Source organism: Natator depressus, chromosome 28 (genome assembly GCF_965152275.1).
Source record: "Natator depressus isolate rNatDep1 chromosome 28, rNatDep2.hap1, whole genome shotgun sequence".
NCBI classification, from domain to species: Eukaryota; Metazoa; Chordata; order Testudines; family Cheloniidae; genus Natator; species Natator depressus.
This window is the reverse complement of record NC_134261.1, coordinates 7,472,359-7,491,662: the sequence shown is the minus strand read 5'-3', so window position 1 is coordinate 7,491,662 and position 19,304 is coordinate 7,472,359. Positions and strand designations below refer to the sequence as shown.

General features: G+C 51.0%; 1 protein-coding gene and 3 non-coding genes across 4 annotated transcripts in view; 1 reads left to right on the top strand and 3 right to left on the bottom strand.

Moving 5' to 3' along the window:
• Positions 1 to 19,304, top strand: part of LOC141978796 (uncharacterized) — a 62,665-nt gene that overhangs the window by 13,674 nt on the left and 29,687 nt on the right.
• Positions 1,828 to 1,899, bottom strand: TRNAE-CUC (transfer RNA glutamic acid (anticodon CUC)). The gene has a single exon. It is a non-coding gene; the product is annotated as a tRNA-Glu (tRNA).
• Positions 4,131 to 4,202, bottom strand: TRNAA-UGC (transfer RNA alanine (anticodon UGC)). The gene has a single exon. It is a non-coding gene; the product is annotated as a tRNA-Ala (tRNA).
• On the bottom strand, positions 5,801 to 5,872 carry TRNAC-GCA (transfer RNA cysteine (anticodon GCA)). The gene has a single exon. It is a non-coding gene; the product is annotated as a tRNA-Cys (tRNA).

Genomic DNA, 19,304 nt, shown 5'->3' with positions numbered 1-19,304 from the left:
TGGCTTCAAACCACCAACCGTCCTATCAGCAGCTGAAGGCAGGTCCCAGGTCTATCAGACAGAAGGATACCACCCAGCTCACTTGCATGTGGCCTTTAGCGTGGATTCATTTTGGCTTATACACCCCTCACCCCCATCTGGGCTCCAGCGGTGCAATGGGTTAGCTCCTAGTACTTAGAGAGGAGCGATGCTGAGGTTGTGAGTTCAAGCATCAGCTTTCTTTAAGCAATGGCTTCTGCCATTCATCTTGCCCGGTGGAAAATACAATTCCGGCTCAGAAGACATCCGGGTTCTCTTCGTCTGCAGAGTGCAGGGCAGATTCCACAGATCTACAAGGCTCCATTCTCCACCCGCACCCTGTGTGAGGAGGCATCAAGCAGAGCCCAGAGCACTGCCCATCCTCTGATTCTTGAGCCCCTGACTTCCCCATCAACCTTTGCTCCCCAAACCACCTTCCTGCACTCCCTCTTGGCTGTGAGACTCAAACCCTGCCTGGCTTTCGATATCTTCATGTGGTTTTTGTCTGTCGGGTTGATCAGCATGTGGGTCCTGTGTGATTTCTGTGGATGCCTTGCATAGTTTTGTGTGCGTGTGTTTGATTTTTGCCGGCAAATTGTTTTTTGCTTCGTATTCTTTTGGAATGTGGTTTTTGTGCTTTCGTCTTGTGTGCTTTTTCTGTATGTTTCATGTGTGGATTTGTTCTTTGTATGTTTTGTGTGGCTTTCCCTTATGTGCATATGTCTCTGTGTGCTGTGTGGGTTTGTGTGTGGGTCTGGTTTTTGTTAATGCCTGCATGGGCCTGTGCAGTGTGTGATTTTCTCTTTCTCTCTGTTTGTATCTTCATGTGTAAATTCACTGGAATGTTTAAAACGATCCACAGCTTTGCCAATTTTCACCAGGAATTTTTCTCAATCAACAAATACTCACTTGTTCCCTACCTAAGTGTTCACTCTTGGATGGCATCAAATTAACCTATGAAATTCTGACCTGAAACCTCACCTGCTTTTCAGGGATTCTTCCTTAGACTCAGAGGATCAAAAGCTGGAAAATTCACCTAATTCAGTTTAAAGGCAAAGCTTCACTGAGAGTTGAAATTCCAAGCTCCTATTTACAAAATGAGAAAAAGAACCAGGGGAAGCACTTCTTTTTGGTTCACAGAATAAAGCGTTTGTCATTTAAAATCCCAGATTTTGGTATCAACAAAATGCATTGATTGTATTCTGACATGCAATGTGAAACAAACACCCCTAGTTGGGCAGAGGGATAGAAGTAGGTCAGCCACTGAACCACACTGCCTTTCATCAGTAGCTACCTGAGCAAGGTAGTAACCAGTGGCCAACAGGTGAAAGGCCCATCGTCTATGCTTAGAATACGACAGAAGCTAGACCTCAGGAATGGAAGAGGCTAATGGTCAGTTTTGCCGAGATGGTTACTTCCAAAGACTAGTATAAAGAGTGGGATGAAAGTTTTTTGCGTGAATATTTTATTTGCTGCAATAATTTCGTTGACCCAAAATGATTTTTTGGTTTTGTTTCAGCAAGAAGACTGACATCTTGGGTCAACCTGAGTGTCTATTACTGTTGTTATAACATTGGTTAGGCTAGCTAGCAAGGGGGAACAAGAATTTGCACCTATTTGTGGACATCGAGGTGCACAGTGGAAACATGTCCACATTCTGCTCCTAGTCAGTGGGAAGCTTTGATTTTGATATGGTCTCCAAAGCCCTTGCCAAGATCACGTAGAAGATGGGGGAGTCAGGGAAAAAGCGTCAATTTGTTAAAATTGCAAGTGAAGAATAAATTAAGGTGTTTTCATGTAAAGTGATTTTTCCCTGACTGGGAATTGAACCCAGGCCGTGGCGGTGAGAGCGCCAAATCCTAACCACTAGACCACCAGGGAGAGGATGAGGCTGTTGTTCTTCTCAGCTGTGCTGCACTTCCTTAGGCTATTTTCTGTCCAATCTCTGAAGCTGCTCCCTTGTCCATTCCCTGAGCGGCTAAGAGCAGAGCGGGCAGGAACCCCTGTGCTCAGGGTCACAACCTGAGCCCAACCCAAGCCACTGAAACAAACTCAAATGCTGTGTCAGCTTCCTCCACTAGGATCACAGAGCAACACAGAGAAAACCCAGGAGGAACAATCCTCCTCTGCCTTCATTGACCCCATTGCAACCCTCTCAGCAGCCGACCTGGGCCTTCTTCTGGGAAGGACATTGAGCTGATAGGAACTTTGGCATAGAGAGCAAGGGAGGGACTTTGCTCCCCCTCCTTGTGACCTGATTGCATTCTGACTCCATGTAACGGGGCTCTGAGCTTTGCCATCTTCTGAATTCTGTGTCCTCAACAAGCAGCCAAAGTGCTGAACCCCCTGGACCCTTCTGCTGGGAGCATGGGGATTGCACAAGAGCTGCAAGCCCTTTTTACCTCTCCTTCTCCTCCTCCGCTTCCCTGGACTTTCCCCACCAATGGTTTCATCAGACTCTGGAGGAATCTAAGTCCCTGCAGGGTTTCCCTCACCCACCTTGTAAGGCAAACAGTGATTCCCTTCTCTGACACTCCTGGGGCCACATTTTCTGTGAGGAGCTTCTCCCCAGGGGGTCTGATGTCCTGCAAAAATGCAAAATCACTTACTGTGGAATTCTCTCCCCAGAACATCTGAGACAATATTGACTTAAACAATTGACCACACAAGATCCAGTCCACACAAGAGATCCACTTCCTGGACACTACAGTGCTAATAAACAATGGTCACATAAACACCACCCTATACCGGAAACCTACTGACCGCTATTCCTACCTACATGCCTCCAGCTTTCACCCTGACCACACCACACGGTCCATCGTCTACAGCCAAGCTCTGCGATACAACCGCATTTGCTCCAACCCCTCAGACACAGACAAACACCTACAAGATCTCTATCAAGCATTCTTACAACTACAATACCCACCTGCGGAAGTGAAGAAACAGATTGACAGAGCCAGAAGAGTTCCCAGAAGTCACCTACTACAGGACAGGCCTAACAGAGAAAATAACAGAACGCCACTAGCCGTCACCTTCAGCCCCCAACTAAAACCCCTCCAACGCATTATTAAGGATCTACAACCTACCCTGAAGGATGACCCAACACTCTCACAAATCTTGGGAGACAGGCCAGTCCTTGCCTACAGACAGCCCCCCAACCTGAAGCAAATACTCACCAGCAACCACACACCACACAACAGAACCACTAACCCAGGAACCTATCCCTGCAACAAAGCCCGTTGCCAACTGTGTCCACATATCTATTCAGGGGACACCATCACAGGGCCTAATCACATCAGCCACAGTATCAGAGGCTCGTTCACCTGCACATCTACCAATGTGATATATGCCATCATGTGCCAGCAATGCCCCTCTGCCATGTACATTGGTCAAACTGGACAGTCTCTACGTAAAAGAATAAATGGACACAAATCAGATGTCAAGAATTATAACATTCATAAACCAGTCGGAGAACACTTCAATCTCTCTGGTCACTCGATTACAGACATGAAAGTTTTGATATTACAACAAAAAAACTTCAAATCCAGACTCCAGCGAGAGACTGTTGAATTGGAATTCATTTGCAAATTGGATACAATTAACTTAGGCTTGAATAGAGACTGGGAGTGGCTAAGTCATTATGCAAGGTAACCTATTTCCCCTTGTTTTTTCCTACCTCCCCTCCCCCCCCAGACGTTCTTTTTAAACCCTGGATTTGTGCTGGAAATGGCCCACCTTGATTATCATGCACATTGTAAGGAGAGTGGTCACTTTAGATTAGCTATGGCCAGCAGGAGAGTGGGGTGGGGGGAGGTATTTTTTCATACTTTGTGTGTATAAAAGATCTTCTACACTTTCCACAGTATGCATCCGATAAAGTGAGCTGTGGCTCACGAAAGCTTATGCTCAAATAAATTGGTTAGTCTCTAAGGTGCCACAAGTCCTCCTTTTTTTTTTTAAAGTACCAAGGTTACTTAGGAGCAGAAACCCCCACAGACCTTCTGTGCAATGGGCACCTGCCCCGTACTGAGCAGGACTGAAACTCCTGCAGGGAGACTGCTGGGCCACATCCCTGCTGGGCCTGAGCAAGGCAGCAGGGTGAAAAGAGAACCTGGAGATGCTGGGGATCGAACCCAGGGCCTCATACATGCAAAGCATGCACTCTACCACTGAGCTACATCCCCAGACGGGGGGTGTTTGGGGTGGGTTACACTCAGAGCCCTCCTGTTTCCAGAGCCTCCAGGGGCCTAACGGCAGCATGGGGGACACATTCCCTGCTCTGAGGGCCAAACCCTCTGTCCCGGAGGTTGCTAGTTCTTAGGGGTCACTTTGCAGCAGGGCCAGTTTCTGTATATGGGGGAGAGAGAGGGCCTGCGCTGGACTCAGGGTGCAGAGATACACTCGGCCCTTTCCCCTGCATTGACTGGCTGGAGCTGCCACCCCCTGCTGAAAGGGAACGGCGCTGGGGGGCGCTGTGAGTCGCTCAACACCTTACCTTGGTGGAAGAAGTGTGGGGGGGGGGCTCCAGGTGTTTCTCAGATCTGCTATTTCCACCTGCCTGTAAAGTCCAGCTTTCCCCAGCACATTCACTGCAGTGCACTCGGGTCACTGTTTCCATGGCTGACAGGAAAGAATCGCTCCCAGTTTCCCTTCTCTCTGCAGCACGATTAGCCTGTGTCGGTGGTTAATGAGGTGGATCGAGTTGTCGCTGGTTATTCATTCCCCACCTGGACAATTCACACAGTCCCTTTCCTGCTCAAATCGCCAGCACCTCACTGATCCCGGTAGCAGGGGTTGGGTTTTCCCTGAGGCCCTGAGATTCTCAGCGTCCTTTTTTCCCTCCACCTGGAGTGAACTCAGCTTTTTCCCATCCCAGACTTTCCATGAAATAACAACAGCAGCATAAAGAAAGCGGGGAGGGAACATCTCCCGGCCAGGGCTGGAGGTGCCCAGGGCCCCCTGCTTCTCCATTGTTTCCATCGAAACGAGGAGGGTTCCTTGGAATTTGACATCCTGCTTTGCACAAGGGACAGAGAAAGATCTTGATGTTCCTGTGTCTGTGCAAAGAAAATTGTCCTTCTGTGTGACAGAGAGGCAGGAAATGGCTGTTTCTACCCAAAAGATCAGTGAGACCAGAAAGTGACGCTGTGCAAGTAACGATCTGGTCCTACACTGACTCTGCGGTTACTTAGAGGCAGCCACAACCAGCTCTGTGGTTGGGAACCTTACAGAGACGCTGCGGGTGATCATGAGCTCGAAGCACGTTCCCTTTCAACAGCTGCCATTGGAAGGCATCTGACAGTCACAAGGAACAACGATCTGTGTGAAAGGAAGGTGGCCATTTATTCGAGCCCCAATGTATATTGTGTGCACAAAGAGAGGATCGAATGTGTAACAGGTAGTTTGGTAAATCGTGGTTATTTTATTTTTGGAGCAGACTCCTGTCCACCTCCAGTAGAGTTCTCAGTCCCAATGGCAACTTACTTACCGAATGTAACACAAACTAGTCCATTCCTCCCAAGGGGATGGGGTTCTTGTTCTTCCACACAATGGAGACCAAAGACCTGCAAATGTGCCTTCATGTATCTTTGTTTCATTGACGAAAACATAAACTAGACACTCAGAGGAGTGGAACTGATTTCAGCTGAGGGACCTCTTTGCTTGGGTTTTATGCATTTGCACAGGAAAACACTGAGTGTTTCCATTCATCCCTGTTCAGTGGAACTCCCAAACATAATGGGGATGGATAGGCCCTTATTTTTGTTAAGGGAACAGGTTTGTAAGGGGGCACTTGGATTTGAACCAAGGACCACTTGAGCTGCAGTCAAATACTCAACCACTGAGCTACCCCCCCATAGCAATTGTATAGGGGAGTTAGTGATCTTAAGGACCTTGAAGGACAGGCCCTGCCTCAGAGAGCTCCTTTTCCATTCCCAGACCATGGGTGGTTTTAAAAATGGGGTCTGATTAAACTTTATCTATACATGTAGACCCCACAGCTTGCCCACCCACCGACACAGCTTCTCCCACTGACATACCTACCCTCTCTCGGGGAAGTGGATTAACTACACGGACGGGACAGCTCTCTCCCATCCCCTTAGAGCATCTTCATTAGTTATGAATAAGTAGGAAATAACCGACTGAATGGACAGCAACCAATTGATCAAACGTTGCTGAGCCTGCATTCAATATGGGTAACTGGTCATATCGGGCTGCATTAGGAGGAGCGTTGCCAGCAGATGGAGGGCAGTGATTATTCCCCTCTATTCGGCACTGGTGAGGCCACATCTGGAGCATTGCGCCCAGTTTTCAGGGCCCCCTCCCACTACAGAAGCAAACTGGAGAGAGTCCAGGGGAAGGCAACAAAAATGATTATGGGGCTGGGGCACATGACTTACGAGGAGAGGCTGAGGGAGCTGGGATTATTTAGTCTGCGGAAGAGAAGAATGAGGGGGGATTTGATAGCTGCTTTCAACTTCCTGAAAGGGGGTTCCAAAGAGGATGGATCTAGACTGTTCTCAGTGGTAGCAGATGACAGAACAAGGAGTGATGGTCTCAAGTTGCAGTGGGGGAGGTTTAGGTTGGATATTAGGAAACACTATTTCCCTAGGAGGGTGGTGAAACACTGGAATGGGTTACCTAGGGAGGTGAGGAATCTCCTTCCTTTGAGGTTTTTAAGGCCTGGCTTGACAAAGCCCTGGCTGGGATGATTTAGTTGGGGATTGGTCCTGCTTTGAGCAGGGGGTTGGACTAGACACCTCCTGAGGTCCCTTCCAACCCTGATCGAGGGTTAGAATAACATTTTCCAACCAACCATCAGTTGAGCTAAGTGCAAATCCCTGTCGTAATCCCCCTCTGTCCAGTAGCCCCAGGGCACGTTCCAAGCGTTGGATTCAAGACACTGAGTCAGCTTCCTGCAATGAGTTTCAGCTTTCCCAGAGGTAATTTGTGAGGGCTCACCATTTAAGGACGTTCTTCTTTAATTTCCACCTATTCAATCCAAATGAGTTTGAAATTACCCATGGCAACATTCTTTCACGTACTTTCGTGAACTGAGAACAGTTAGGAAATCTTGTACTGAGAGACCAGTCGGTGGGGAACAGAGCGATAGTCATTTGTAAACCAGTTGCATTAAGAACCACAGGTCTCTGGATGGGGGTAGAGCACTGTGGGGATGGGGGTGTCACAGACAATTTGGAGGGAGGGGGCGGAGTAGAGGGTGGAAGAGGTTGAATTAGGGTACATTTTCCCTTGGTCCCGAAAGGGGCAGCATGACATGCCCAATTAAAAGGGGGTGTCACGCCTGAAGAATTTACAATATCCACCAAAATAACAGGAACAACAAGACAAACACAGAACACAATGTGTTGTTGCGACAGGGGACCCAGGGCGTTCTGGGTTTTCTTCCCCTGGCGCCAGCTTGCCCCGAAAGTGTCTGAACAACAAAGTAAACATTCCCCAGCCCCTGGGTGGGGACAGATGATTGCTTAAAAATGCCCCTTTCTTTTCACAATTTTTTTGGCTGAGTGCAGGAAAACGGAAGAATTACCTTTATATTTTGTTTGTTTGTTTTGTACAAAGGATACTTGCTGCATAGCTAGGCAGAGGAGGCCTGTCTATGTGAACACGGCCTGTTCCTGAAGTCTTTCCCCCAGCTCATCACTAGATGTGAGGGGGGAGGTCATTCAGACCCTCCTTACACTTGGTATTTAAAAACTCCTTATTGTCCCTACCTCTGCTGGCCTTAGATTTCTCCTCCTGTCCCTTCTTCAGCAGCTCACATAAGGTGGCTGAGTGGTTAAAGTGGTGGGCTGCTAATCTTTGTGCTTTGCATGCATGGGTTTGAATCCTGTCCTCATCGTGTGCATTTTGTCTTCTCCCCTCCTTCACAAACAACCATCTCCCCTTTGGTACAAGCCACATTGCTTCCTGCAAACAAAAACCTTCTCAGGAACTCAGCCCTCCCTTGCTTTCAATAAAACATGTCGAAATCCCAGATTTCTCAAATTGTTCTTTGTTTCTTAATTTTTATCTCAAGAGCTAACAGCCTCATAATCTTCCCCAAACACACTGGGACCTGCCCAAATAATTAAAGTGCCCCTGTTCTCAGCAAGGCCACGACAGTGACCCGTGAGTGTCACTAGGCCAAGCTAGAGTGCTAGAGAGTCTAGGCCAAGCTGTTCTGAAGGAGGCAACTCAAAGATTTTCTCTCTGCTTCCCTTGGCAAGGTCTGACTGGGAAAACAAAATCCCCCACATGGAAAATTTTCTGTTGAGTAACCAATACTAGTCTGTTTGGGGACTTTGATTTGGATGGATTATTATTATTCTCTTCTGATCTCTGAATTATTTCAGTTCAGTCTTTGTCCTCCTGATGTGTTGCCAGGTGTTGAATTGCCGGGGAGAGAGGCCAAGTCATGCCGTCTCTTCCCCTCTTCCAACTTGTTAGGAAGTTCCTCTGCTACGTTGTGAGTCAAGCAGTGTCCATTGTCTCCGGGCTGTCTCGGAGAAGTCCGCATTGTACACGGTTCCTGGGAGAGTCCTTGGGAGCGTGGATACCTTTACTGGGCCAGCAGCTAGTCTGGCTCCTCCAGCGTCACACCGGAAAGGCTGGTGGTGGCCATTTCCCAGCCTCATCACATATTTCAGTGACGCACCCAGAGCAAAACTCCACCACTTCCCAGACACGGCTAGCACACACCATCCACCCAGGTATTAGCCTTCAACAGATCACGACTTTTACAATGATAGCTCGCCAGGCCGACTCTGTACAAATCCTACCTTAATTCTATGAGAGTGGTGACTATGGGGCTTCCAGGGTGCTGCTTTGAGCACAGCCTGCCACCCCTGGGCTGACACTGCAATGGAGACGTCCCCGTAGAGTCCCTCTCTCCCGGGATAAAGATGGCAGCAGGGCTGGCCTGGGTCACCTGACGTGGGCTCCTGGAGCTCAAGCCGTGGGGCCCAAAAGTGGGGTGCAGATATCGGTGTTCCTGCTGAAGTCTGGATTCGGAAACCCTCCCCCCTCGTGGGGCCTCAGAGGTTGGGCTCAAGCCCATCTGTCTCCACTGCCATTTTATAGCCCTGCAGCCCCAGCCCCAGAAGCCTGAGTCAGCTGCCCCGGGCTCTGAGACAGGTGCCCTGGGTGTTTTAATCGCTGTGCAGACATAACGTTAGGATACGTCTACAGTGCAATGAATCACCCACGGCTGGCCCGTGTCACCTTAATCCAGGACAGCGGCTTGGGCTGTAAAGTTGCAGTGTACGTGTCTCGGCTCAGGCTCAGGACCCTCCTCTCGGAGCCCAGAAGGTTGGGTGGGAGTTTGGCAAGTGGAAATGGTACAATCGCAGTGAAGTATTCCCCTGGACTCAATGACATGTCTCCATTTCTCTGTCTGCTTTGGGGCAGGGACAAAAACAGGTCCCGCTGCATTCGTTATTTCAAAGGGAGGTTTAGGATTTTCATTCTCAGACACGGTGCACAAAGCAGGACTCCACCCTCGGCGTAAACTGAATGAGCCGCCCACAGATTCTGGCAGCCCCAATGAGCCACTTGGTGGGAGAGCTCGGACCTGCCCCTGTCCCGGAGGGAGGGGGTCATCTGCGAGGGGACTGCACCACTGACCTATCAGCCCTTCACACCCAAACTTTCAGTCACTCTCTTACCAGTGCCTGTGAGTGTAATTTAAAACAACAAAACCAGCATCACTGGGCTAGACCAAAGGTCCATCTAACTCTGTTATTTGTCTTCTGACAGCAGCCAGTACCAGGTGCCTTAAAAGCCACTATTGGGAGTTGAACCCAGGATCTCCTGTTTACGAGACAGGTGCTTTAAACCAGCTCATCCATGGTGCCTGCCTCTGGCTAACACATGGTGTCTGCCCACACCCGACTCCCTGCCAACCCGCACTGGGCCCTGACAAGCGTTTCTTGTGTTTCGATTCTGTAAAGCAGAGAAGCAGGTGAAGTTTTACTCCCAAGGTGTGTGTGTGATTCTTTGGACAGGTCTATCCTACAAAATTAAGTCAGTGTAAAGACATTACTTTGGGGTGTAAAACATTTACCTTCCCTGAGCAATGCAGTTATATCAACCTAATCCCGGTGTAGATAGCACTGGGTTAACAGGAGGACTTCTTCCCACCCCACTCTGCCTCTTCGGCTGAGGCCTGCTGGTCCACCTTTCACTCGCTCCTCTCTCCCCGAGGCCTCCTTGCCTGCCGCTCATTCCTCTCCGCCCCCTACCCCAAGGTCTGCCCGCCACCCACACCTCTCTGACCCCTCCCCTGAGACCCACCACGGCCGCCACTCCCACCTCTCAGCCCCACCCATGAGACCCACCCAGCCTGCCACCCATGCCTCTCTGTCCCCTCCCCGACCTCCCCTGCCCTGCCCACCACTCGCACCTCTGTGCCCCTCCCCTGAGGCCCCTGCCCTGTCTGCTGCTCGAACCTCTCTGCCCCTCCCCTGAGACCCACCCTGCCCACCTCTTCCTTCATGCCGCTGTTGTTATTCCATGACACATTAAAGATGGAATGAAAAGCTGAGTTTGCTCCAGGGTGAGGAAAGGAAGGAGACACCAACCCCCTGGCAAAGCTCTGTGCCCCACAGAAAACCTGCCCCCTGCTATTACAGTCACTGATGTACTGGGGATATGACGGGAAAGGGACTGTCTGAATTATCGAGGCAGGAATTTTACAACAATCTACAGCAACGTCATTGGCCACAGACCCACTCTCCTCATGCTCCAGCCAGAAGGGAAACCAGCAGGAATTCTTGTTCAGCCCTGGGCACACTTACACAACCGCCCAGCAGTGAGTGTGTTGTGGACGCTGGTCTGAGGAAACAATTGGAAACGATCACTCAGTGAGAACAGAACTAGAGTGTCGTGAGAGCGCTGTATAAAGCAAGTAGTTGTGGCTGAGTGCTTAAGGTGGTGGACTCGAAATCCCTTAGGGGGCGGCGGGCTCTCCCTGTGCAGGTTTGAATCCTGCCAACTACGGAGGAAGTTGTGGCTCTTTAGTTTCAGTGCCTGAGCATCCTTGGCCCCAGTGGGAGCCAGGCTACGTCTACACGACAGAGTTATGCTGCTTTAGTTAAAGCGTTTTAATTAAGCCGCTGTTGCATGTCCACACTAGGCTGCTTGTGTCACCGGAGCGCATCCAGGCTAGCAGCTCTTGGATCGCCCCAGAGAGCAGTGCATTGTGGGTCGCTATCCCACTGTGCAACTGGCCGCAGGGTGCTGTGAGAAGGGCTTGCAATGCCTCGTGGGCTGGTACAAAGCATGGATTCTCTGATGCTTTATAAAGGCTGACTGGTCATATACGTTTTTCCCACACTCAGTGCATGTATTTTTTGTCTTTCCCCTGAGGATTTCCTGCTGTCTTGTGCTTTCCTTGAGGTCCTTCTGAGTTCCCCGACAGGAAATTAATTTACCCACTTTATCCCCTGGCTGATTTCCCTGCTCTCTCTCTGGTCTGTGCTGAACCTCACAGGATTTTCATGGAGCAGGTCCTCAAGGAATCAATTCCGAAGCACTTAGAGGAGAGGAAAGTGATCAGGAACAGTCAGCATGGATTCACCAAGGGCAAGTCATGCCTGACTAATCTAATTGCCTTCTATGACGAGATAACTGGCTCTGTGGATGAGGGGAAAGCAGTGGATGTGTTGTTCCTTGACTTTAGCAAAGCTTTTGACATGGTCTCCCACAGTATTCTTGCCAGCAAGTTAAAGAAGTATGAGCTGGATGAATGGATGATAAGGTGGATAGAAAGCTGGCTAGATTGTCGGGCTCAACGAGTAGTGATCAATGGCTCCATGTCTAGTTGGCAGCCAATATCAAGAGGAGTGCCCCAAGGGTCAGTCCTAGGGCCGGTTTTGTTCAATATCTTCATTAATGATCTGGAGGATGGTGTGGATTGCACCCTCAGCAAGTTTGCAGATGACGCTAAACTGGGAGGAGAGGTAGATAGGCTGGAGGGTAGGGAGAGGATACAGAGGGCCCTAGACAAATGAGAGGATTGGGCCAAAAGAAATCTGAGGAGGTTCAACAAGGACAAGTGCAGAGTCCTGCACTTAGGACGGAAGAATCCCAGGCACCGCTACAGACTAGAGACCGAATGGCTCTGCAGCAGTTCTGCAGAAAAGCGCCTAGGGGTTACAGTGGATGAGAACCTCGATATGAGTCAACAGTGTGCCCTTGTTGCCAAGAAGGCCAATGGCATTTTGGGATGTATATGTAGGGGCATTGCCAGCAGATTGAGGGACGTGATCGTTCCCCTCTATTTGACACTGGTGAGGCCTCATCTGGAGTACTGTGTCCAGTTTTGGGCTCCACACTACAAGAAGGATGTGGAAAAATTGGAAAGCGTCAGGCAGATTGCAACAAAAATGATTAGGGGACTGGAGCACATGACTTATGAGGAGAGGCTGAGGGAGCAGGAAATGGAACCTGGGTCTCCTAAGTCCTAGGCTAGTGTGGGGATACCTGCTGGAGCATCCTCCCTTTCCACAGTCTTCCTCCAACATCTGCATCATATTTCCCACTTATGCTAAGCAACTATCTTCGGGGCTTATCTGGTTCTAAGAAAAACAACCTCTCTGTGCCTGTGATGGGCTGTACCTGGGCTTTAAGGCTCTTTACAACAGGCCCTGTGGTCCTACTACACCCTGCCCCAGGAAAAGAGCCCCCAATCTGGGTCTGTCTAGAGAGGCCTCATGAAAGCAGCCAATCCGAGCCCATCAGGCTCAGCTAAAAGGAGCTGAATGAGGAGAGGCTGAGGGAACTGGGAATGTTTAGTCTACGGAAGAGAAGAATGAGGAGGGATTTGATAGCTGCTTTCAACTACCTGAGAGGTGGTTCCAGAGAGGATGGTTCTAGACTATTCTCAGTGGTAGAAGAGGACAGGACAAGGAGTAATGGTCTCAAGTTGCAGTGGGAGAGGTTTAGGTTGGATATTAGGAAAAACTTTTTCACTAGGAGGGTGGTGAAACACTGGAATGCGTTACCTAGGGAGGTGGTAGAATCTCCTTCCTTGGAAGTTTTTAAGGTCAGGCTTGACAAAGCCCTGGCTGGGATGATTTGATTGGGGATTGGTCCTGCTTTGAGCAGGGGGTTGGACTAGATGACTTCCTGAGGTCCCTTCCAACCCTGATATTCTATGATTCTATGATTCTAACTGGGATTATTTAGTCTACGGAAGAGAAGAATGAGGGGGGATTTGATAGCTGCTTTCAACTACCTGAAAGGGGGTTTCAGAGAGGATGGATCTAGACTGTTCTCAGTGGTGGCGGATGACAGAACGAGGAGTAATGGTCTCAAGTTGAAGTGGGGGAGGTTTAGGTTGGATATTAGGAAAAACTTTTTCACTAGGAGGGTGGCGAAACACTGGAATGGGTTACCTAGGGAGGTGGTGGAATCTCCTTTCTTTGAGGTTTTTAAGGTCAGGCTTGACATAGCCCTGGCTGGGATGATTTAGTTGGGGATTGGTCCTGCTTTGAGCAGAGGGTTGGACTAGATGACCTCCTGAGGTCCCTTCCAACGCTGATCTTCTATGATTCTATGATTATCTGTTCTGTTCATTCCCTCTGGGGAATTGGCATTGGTTACTGTTGGAAGACGGGATACTGGGCTAGATGGACCTTTGGTCTGACCCAGTGTGGCCGTTCTTATGTACTAGGGAATCTAGTGAGTCCACCGTAATGGGAAAGAGTATGAAAGTCCCTGGGTGTGGAGAACACTGGGAAATTAGAAGCTACAATTCAGGAGCAACAGACTCTAATTAGTCTGGAAAAGCAGAATGTGAAACATAAGAATCAGGTCATGTGACTTCAGGAATGATGGAGCCCAAAATCCAAGGAGTCTGCAGAAGAGAGAGATTGTGGCTATTATACATGGGAATGGGGGAGCAACACCCTCCACGTTTCAGGAAGTTCCACTACCAACCTGGGCCATTTTCCCATGCTGGGGTGCAATCCAGACCAGTGAGGAGTTGTGTCATCTGTAATCCTGGGTGAGATTCAATGTTCTGCTGCTGGAGCTCCCTTGTCTGGATTCCCCCAGCCAGCATTCAAGGACGCCCCGAGTGTCTGTGTGATCAGTAACCCTGGACCAGCAGCCCTGACTTCAGCAGCCTGCTTCTTACACCCCAAGCACATCCTCGTTTGGGTGGAGAAGGCTCAGGGTTTGAGAGAAGGCCAGGGGTAGGAAGCTTCTGTTCGTTATGCTGGACCTAACCCCCCCAGTTTTACTTGTGCAAACAGGAGATATTGGACCCTGTGCGGTACTGCCCCTGTGCTCTCTTCCCACAGTGTTCTGCAGCCGGGGAGGGTCTCTGGTCGTGTGTGTGTCACTGGCACGCTGGGGTGATGCTGGAACAGGGCAGAGCAGAGGTGGCATTGCAGGGGTGGGGTGAACCTCATCTCTTCATTTCCCCCTCCAAGAACCGAGGGGACGGGAACCCTTACCCAGCGAGGTCACAGTCTCATAGGTCTCCTGCATGACGTCTCTGTAGAGGGCTCTCTGAGCGGGGTCCACCAGAGCCCCCTCTTCCCTGGTGAAATACACAGCCAACTCCTCGAAGGTCACCGGCCCCTTCACTTAGGACCTGCTGCCCCACTCACAGCCCCACTATTCGTGGGGGAGAGGAGCCAATCAAACGGAAACTCTGGGTGGATCGCAGTCAACAAAGTCCCACCCCCACCCCGCTCAGAGCATCCAGGAAACACCAGGGTGAGGGACGAAGAGAGAGCCCCTCCTCTCTCCCAGCAGATCCATCACACACCTGCTGGCCACAGCCTGATACAGGAGATGGAGCCATGAGCAGGGTCTAGGGAGAGATCTCTTGTAGGAAGCCCAACACCCTCCTCCTTGTGAGGAGCTGGATCTGAAGGGAGGGGAATCTCCCCTAAGCCTGATGGGTGGGTACCCCCTTCATATCTCACTGGTTAGTCGGGTCAGGCTCCAGCACTGGGAGTCTGGTCAGTTTTCCTAGCCCCATGTTGGTGGGTTATTTTCTGTTCCACAAATTAGAGCATTTCCACCTCCGAACCTCATGGCTCTGTTCCTCGAATCTAGGCCACTTATTAAACAACTCCCAGCAGGTCTGCCACCCCCTGGCCTCCTCCCTTTCTCCACCCTGTGCATTTCCTGCCCCGCTCCAACCTCCAAACCAGACAGTGCAAACCTTCCCCTCTCCGGCGTATTTGCTGTCCCTCTCCTCCTGCAGGACCACACCAGCAACCCCCCGATAATCTCTACATGACCTGGATCCTCTGCAGCCATTTCTCTCCCCTGTCCCATGGGAGGACGGGATGAACTGGAGCGAAACATGGACGTCGTTCTGCAGCCTGGCAGGGCGAGAAGGGCCGTTGTGGAGGTTTCAGACCAGGATTCAGTTCATTTCACATTACGCTTCCCCCAGACCCTTTCCCCACAGACAGACATCCTACAGTCTGCCGTGCTGGGAAAATGCTTGATATTCTCTTCATTACAGCAGAGACCTGGCCCCTCCTGCCAGGCTAAGCCCACAGACACATTTCTAAGCCTCCCTTCTCCCTCCCCACCACTCCGCAACAAAGTCTCTGAACACAATGCTGTAAAAGAGCAGAACCAAAAGAGTCCCTTTCGAGGATTCCCTCGGACACTGACCCCAGGGCAGCCACACCCCAGCAGGAGGGATGTGGGGTCAGGAACTGGCTTTTCCTCTCTCTGATCCTCGTCTTGTTCCACAGGAAAGTGATATTAACTAGGGTGCAGCGTTACCTCTGTCTGGGCAGATTAGCGATCTGGAAATCTCTCTTGAAACTCTTCTCTCCCACGGCCCCTTTCAGTCTCTGTCTCCTATCTCCTTTGCCCTGTCCCCTCTCCCTGCCCATCTGGTAGGAAAATCCCATTCCTGGGTTGGTTGCTCCCCCATGGCTGGATTTGATCCTGCAATTGCTAATGGGACGAGAAATGACGGGGGGAGGAGGGGCTGTTTGTGTAGAGTCATTTTAAGGCCAGACCCCAGCATTTTCCCTTCATTTCTTTCAGTTACCTGGAATCTCTGGCTGAGAATTTAGTATTAGCAAGGCCCAGGGCTGCCCCAGGGGGCCAGAACCAGCTGGAGAAAGTCCTCACCTGGGCTCAGCAGAGAAGAAGCTTTAATTAAGGTCACTTCCCAGCACAGAAGCCCTGGTGGGGGAGCAGCAGCTGCTCAGCCTGCTCTCCCAGATCTCAATGGAGGCTGCAGGGTCTGACCAGGAAGCTGAACCCCAATATCCTGAGCAGAGAGGGACAGAGCCTTTGAGCAGCCTTCCCTCCCTTAGCTCTCTGGGGAGAGCAGCTAATGAGAGCCGCTCCTCACAGGGAGAATTGCTAATCTCATTTGCCCAACTGTTCTTCTGGAGTCCCTCCTTGTCTTTCCATGCAGTGACTGGAGTCACGATGGTCTCAATGAAACCAGATTTCAGAAAGAATGAGTCCAGAACGCTGTGGAAGAGACCATTGTGTGGCAGTGCTAACCCCCTTCCCACCTCCCTCACCCCCCCAGATCTAGGACAAGGACTGGGCGTCATGAATTTTCCCAATGGAACCAGAATTTCCTGCAGTTTTCAAGGGGGGAGAAAATCAAAACCTGTGATTTCACCTCACAGTGTTTGAGAAGTGGATAGAAAGTTATCACGGTGACTGGGCGTGGCCGGGGAATGCCGCCGGGCAGTGCTTGGAGCCAGGGTTCTGGCACAAGGTGATCAGAGATAAGTGGCATGGTTAGTAGCAGCCCCCAGAGCCTCCATCCAGGGCCCCCAGTAGCCAGAGCCCAGACCCCCCCAGCCAGGGTCCCACCAGATATTCCCTGGGACCCAACCCCCAGAGTCCCTGGCCAGGGACCCCAGATACCCCTCAGAGCCCCACTGGCCAACAGAACCCCCCACCAGACTGTTACTGCCAGGTTGGGAATCCCAAAATTCCCCCCACCAAGAGCCCCCAGCAGCCAGGAACCACCCCAAGGGGGCCCCCCTCTGGGAATTCAGTCCCCCACTGCCTGCCTCGGACCCCTGCCTGCCCTCCAGCAGGATCTGCAAGGCCATTTGCCTGGGACCCCCCCACCCCCGGCTGGACCACCTGATGCTTTACAGCAGGACCCCTCACACTGCTTGCCTGGCATCCCTTGACCTCGCGCCGGGGATCCCCCCCGCACAGCTCTGTGCACCGGGCATGGCAATGATCCCAGGAGCCAGCTGGGCAATCCCACACAGAGCCCCTGGCACAGCACCAGGTACCCTCTAATCCCCTGCCCCACCTCCCCAAGAGACCCCCACCCGCACTGGTCTGCAGCCAACAGGCCCACCGCAATACCCACCCCCAGGACCCATAGCCTCAGGGCTGGGCACATCACAACCACCCCCTGAAACCCCAAACCCTCCAGAACCCACCAACCTGACTAGGGTCCCCCCTGCCCAGCCACCCAGAGGCCTCCCCCTACCACAATGCCCCTTCAGCTCCCGCTGCAATCTCCCCACACAGACATCCCCCACCCCCAGCAACAGTGTTCCCTCACAGTGTCTAATAAGTGGATAGAAAGTTATCACCACCCCTTGACGGCCAGTCACACAAGCAGAGCCCGGGGGGATGCTTATTTAACAGGAGAATGGACGGCCTGGAGGGGCCAAAATAGGTAAGAAATTTCCATGCCCTGTCATCAGCAAATAATGGCCACCATGGATCCACCCCAGAGGTGGCTGCATCTTAGCACTGTGGGAAGCAACCCCTCACAGAGACCCTTTGTCATGGGGTTTGGGATACTTCTGGACCCACGCTGCACTCAGAGGGACCTCCCCATCCCATGCCCACTGGGGAAAAGAAAAGGGTCCAGCCAACTCTCCTGTTACCAGCTGGGAACCACCGATCCCCCAAACAGGGGGAGGCCTCTGGCTTTAATGGGTATTGAATACATGGCTGATCTCTTTCATCAGTAAAGGTTTTTAACAGAGATAAAGGGGGGAACAAATGATTCTCAAAGGAGAAGGGAAAGATGATCACTGGGCAATTTATCCCCCTGCAACCTCCAGGATGGAGAAGGACTCAGGGCGACAGGTTCCCCCCAAGGAAGGAGAAGTTGCTGGGATTTAGAGACATGGGGAAGAGCCCCAAACCCGAGAGGATTTTTAATTGACATTTGATAACGACATAGAGGCAAAACCTGAATTTTGAGATCAGTGTTCAGAAATGAAAGAGAAAGGGTGGAAATCGGAGGGATTTTCTATCAGTTGTCGATATCAGGTAAAAGCTGAGTGTATTTCCCATCAATATTTGGTAAATCAACACAGCGGAAATGGGCAACATTGGCAAACGTTTTAGATCCATGTTCAAGAATCTGAGAAAAGGTGTAAATGTGAGATTTTCCCTGTCTCTCGAATGATCAAATAGTAAGAAAATCTCAGGGCATATTCAATTAGAAATAGACAACTAGAGGAAAAGTGGGGCAAACGTTTCGGATATTTTCTATCAACCTTTGAGATCTGCCGGGAAAAATTGTCACAAACTAGGCAATGGATAACACCAGAGAAAAACACCAAGACCGGAGGGGATTTTATATCGCTATTAACTAACTGGTGGAAAAGGGGGACGGTTGGGCTGGATTTTATGCGACTGTCCAACACATAAACAGAAAGTGATGGTCCCCCCCACTGCCCCCGTTCAGATGGGCAGCAGGGAGCCCTCTGAGGAGCTGATTGAAGAGGGCAAAGGAGGGGGAAGGCTCCCTGGATGAGGGAAAGGGGTTGCAGTGGGGGATGAGCAGGTGGGGGGCAACTGAGGGCTGGGGGCAACTGTGTTGGTAGTTAGGGGACAGCAACTGGGATTGGGAAACCGGGGTCCGGGCAGTCCCCATGGGGGACACTTGCTTCTCCCTTCCCGAGCAGAGACCCGGCATCTCCTCCCACCCCCACGCCGGGGGCAGCCAGGTTGGGGGATGGCTCCGGGCAACAATTTCCCACCAACACCGGGACAAATCGCTGCGGATAAAACTGGGGGGTGGGAAATCCCCCCATGGGAGGAGATTTTAAATGGACATTTGAGAATGAGGGAGAGACCGGGGGTGGGGGGGAATCAGGAGAGACGAGAGAGCGGATCAGTTGAGGGGAAGGGGGGGGGATCTCCCTGGATTTTACAGCCACGTGTGATAATGAAAAGGGAAAGAACTAGGGAGAATTTGTATCGGGGATCTGAGAGGCAAGGGGCACAAACAGGGACAGGATCCAATTAACTCCCCCCCTTCCCCCGCCCCCCACTTCTGCCCCAGGAATTTC